The following is a 4,364-nucleotide window of genomic DNA, read 5'->3' on the forward strand; positions in this document are numbered from 1 at the left end:
TTTTTAATTCCAGATTTTTTTTATTGAATTCAATTTCCACCACCTGTCATGGTGGGATTCAATTCCGTGTCCTTGGAGCATTACCCTGGGTCTCTGGATTACCACTGCAGTGACAATGCCACTGGTGAGGTACCTCTGGTCTCGGTTAAATAGCTCTACTGCTGCAAGTAACTGTAAGACATCTCCTCCATTCATGTAGTATAGATAGAAAAGGAGGTCCTCTCCGTAGCGGGCAAGTTTTATTGCAGCAAGCTTGGCCCTAATGTGTATGTTTGTTAGATACTCCAATGGAACATGAAAATCAATATCTTGAGGTCAGCAGGGTGCTGATGCCCAAGGAGATGCTAATTTGGGATAGGTGTCAGCTGTGGCTCAGTTCATAGCACCCTCACCTTTGAATCAGAGGGTTGTGGGTTCACGTCCCACTCCCAGAAAACCAAGAACTGTGATTGTACTCAAAAGAGTTGCAATCTGTGACTGTTGATAACTCAAAAGAGTTTAAATGTTATTTTCACTCATTAATAGCGCCGGGTTCCATAGTGTAGTGGTTATCACGACTGCTTTACACGCAGAAGGTCCTGGGTTCGATCCCCAGTGGGATCAGTGCTGTAATTTGGCCACGTAAATGGCTAATTTGGGATAGAGGTTTTCTGGAGAGTTTAGGTTGAGGCCTAGTGTTGTTAAGTCACTGCCTAATGCGAGGTGTACCACGCCGGGATCAGTCCCTGCCGCTCGAATGAATGTTAAAAGTCCAATCATTCCAGACTGATCTGTAACCATTCCAAAGGAATATTAGTGACTCGTCCATCAGATAGCACTTGGATCCCTTTTTTCTGCAGATTGTTGTTTTGCTCTTATGCCACCTAAAGTCAACCACAGATCCTAAAGTTATATCCCAAACCCCTCATGGTTTCAGTCGAGTTGGTGATTGGCTGTCATGGATGATGTTGCAATGTCCACACCCGATGACTGTTCTCCTCCCACTTCTTCTGCATTGCTGCACAATTGGCATACTTCCATGCTATTACTGTTACAAGGGTGTGTTTTTTTTTAAAAAGATACAATTTCTAATTATACTTTCTCTGGCTAGATTGAAAGAAAAAACAATAAAGTGTAATCCTATTAAGACAATGGAGGATTACCAGCCAGCCACAATATACAACTTGCATTGCACCCAAGTGGGATGAAAATGGATCAGACACCCAAACCCCGAGGAGTGTGAAAGACACTGTGCTGAAACTCTTCAAAATTTTCTGAGATGAGCCATCAAAATGCAGTTACGTGATCTAAAAAGCAATGACTACTGCAGAGATGGATTAATCAAATTCCTCTGAAATATACAGCCAAAAAGACTTTAAGAACTGTTTGTCAAGCTAGAGGGGTCAGAGGCTAGAATGCTGTATTGAAAGACTGCAAAGAATCTGTCCCCCTCTCTCTTTCTCTAAAGTATTATACCAAGATTTACACAGTAACGAGCCTGAAAAGAGAAATCTACCGCAAACTGAGATCTTTTGGGAACAAAACGTAGAAATCTACTCCAAACAACTATGCCCAGGGAGACAACTAAACAAAACAGCTGCAACATGGAATCACCACATCGAGACCAGCCAAAGGGCAGCTAACCGTATATTCCTTTATTTGATCTTCCTCACAAGCTGTAAAAAATCTTTAAGCCTATCCACTTATTCTACTATCTGTGCCATCTGTGTGTGTGTGTGGGGGCCCAGGGAATGTGTGTGATGTATGAATGGTGGTTGTGTTTTACCTCATTTATTTTTAATTCAGCAAGTAGTGTCAATAAACTTACATTGTTCTTTGTTTAAACTCAGAAAACCTGTCTGACTAATTCTTTATAATCTGAAAGTGTAAATCGTGGAACCCCTGCAATATTAGCAAAGTACATCCTCTCTAAATTCAAGAAACCTGTTATGGTCAGACCTGGAGCGATAGGTGTAATGAACTTGATGTACCAGACAGGTTTCTTACTTGAAACGGATAACTTTATTACAGAGCTCTTTTAGAAGCTACATGCTTGAACTAGGTCCATGACTAGGAAACCCCGCCCCCTGCCCCCCGGATTACCCCCGCTTAAAGCTCATTTGTCAGAACAATCACATGACCCCTAACAGGCAGTAGGAAAGACTATACCTTCTTTCGCTACATTTCCTCCCCCTTTAGTTTTTTTACATCTCCTATTTACAAAGAATATTTTAATCCACAACATATGCATATATACAGGTCAAGTGATTAAAGGTTACGTCTCTGAGGTGGTTTTCTTATTCGGTTGGAGCGGCATAACTCTACCACTTGAGATTCTCCCACTGGATCGATAGGATCAGGAACTGCAGCATCAGGTGCATCATTAGAAAGTGGCAGTTCAGGGTTAGGGACTTCAACAGAGGCACCAGGTTGGTCTATTCTAGGTCGATCTGTCACCTTAGGGATTAAAGATTCAACATCAATTACAGGCGGAATAGCTAATTGTTGGAATGTCTCTCTACTCCTTAGATGATCCACATGTTTTTGAACAACCTGGTCTTCCACTTCCACTTGGAATGACAAAGATCCAGTTTCTGAGACAATTATACCAGGAACCCAAAAAGGTCCATTTCCAAAATTCTGCATGAAAACTGTATCCCCTACAGAAAACCTTCGAGCTTTGCAATGAATATCATGATTCAATTTTTGATTACTCTGATTCTTCACTATCTTCCCCTCTAAGTTTAGAAACACCAGACTAAGCATTATATGTAGGTGGAGTTTCATCCGTAATTCAGACGGTACTGAGCCTGTAGTTGCATGAGGAGTTGTACAATAATTGAAAGGAAAACGTGAAAGTCAAGTTTCTAGCTACCTTCAGATAACCCCTTCATTCCTGATTTGAAAGTTTGCACTGTGCTTTCAGCTAACCCACTTGATAAGCAGTGATATGGTGCTGTTTCAATATATCTGATTCCATTTAAACTCATGAATCCCTGGAATTCTGTACTAGCGAAGACTGTACCATTATCCGAAACAATAACTTCCAGTAGGCCATGTATACTAAAACATTGCCACAGCTTTTCAATAGTTGCATTCAATGTTGGTGATCTATCTTCATACACATCATCCACTTAGAATGCACATCGATGATCATTAAAAACATTGTACCTAAAAATGGATCTACATAGTCTATATGTAGTCTAATCCAGGTTCGACCAAGCCACTCCCATAGATGCAGTGGAGCTGAAACAGGCAACTTCTGTTGTTGCTGACAATGGAGACAGTGCTTGACCATGCTTTCAATGTCATTGTCTATGCCTGGCCACCAGACATAGCTTCGCACAGGCGTTTTCATCTTTGATATGCCTGGATGCGCACTGCGAAGCTCTGCGAAGGGACGACGACTTTTGATCCCCACAACAAGATTCCATCTTGACAACTTAATTCTCTTTTACGGGCATAGAATGGTCTTATCTCTTCAGACATTGATGAATTCGACCATCCTTGTACTACCAAGTCTTGGGCTTTTGACAAAATTGGATCCCTGTTTGTCCAATTCCTTATTTGCTTTGCACACACAGGCAAAGAAATTCAGCACATGTACAACTTCTTGTGGCACTGGAGCATATACAATGCTATCTGGTAACAGGAGATGACTGAGTGCATCTGCATTTGCAATATGCACGCCAGGGCAGTGCATAAAGGTATAGTCATATGCAGGTATTGTCCTCAGCCCAACCATCTTCAGCTGTTTCATCAATGACCTTCCTTCCATCATAAGGAGGCAAAGAAGTTGTTCGCTGATGATTGCACAATGTTCAGCCACATTCATGACTCCTCAGATACTGAAGTAGTCCATGTCCAAATGCAGCAAGACCGGGACAGTATCCAGGCTTGGGCTGACAAGTGGCAAGTAACATTCGTGCCACACAAGTGCCAGGCAATGACCATCTCGAACAAGAGATCAACCATCACCCCTTAATGTTCAATGGCATTTCCATCACTGAATCTCCCACTATCAACATCCTGGGGGTTACCATAGATCAGAAACTAAACTGAACTAGCCACATAAATACTGTGGCTACAAGAGCAGGTCAAAGGCTAGGAATTGTGCGACAAGTAACTCACCTCCTGACTCCCCAAAGCCTATCCACCATCTACAAGGCACAAGTCAGGAGCATGATGGAACACTCCCCACTTGCCTGGATGAGTGTAGCTCCAACAACACTCAAGAAGCTTGACACCATCCAGGACAAAGCAGCCCGCTTGATTGGCACCACATCCACAAACATTCACTCCCTCCACCACCAACACACAGTAGCAGCAGTGTACAGAATCTACAAGATGCAGTGCAGGAATTCACCAAGGCTCCTTCACCAGCA

General features: G+C 42.5%; 1 non-coding gene across 1 annotated transcript; it reads left to right on the top strand.

Annotated features, from left to right (window-relative positions):
• The first annotated feature begins 530 nt into the window (after positions 1 to 530).
• On the top strand, positions 531 to 603 carry trnav-uac (transfer RNA valine (anticodon UAC)). The gene has a single exon. It is a non-coding gene; the product is annotated as a tRNA-Val (tRNA).
• Positions 604 to 4,364: the final 3,761 nt, after the last annotated feature.

The sequence above is a fragment of the Cetorhinus maximus genome, chromosome 12, assembly GCF_964194155.1.
Source record: "Cetorhinus maximus chromosome 12, sCetMax3.hap1.1, whole genome shotgun sequence".
NCBI lineage: Eukaryota > Metazoa > Chordata > Chondrichthyes > Lamniformes > Cetorhinidae > Cetorhinus > Cetorhinus maximus.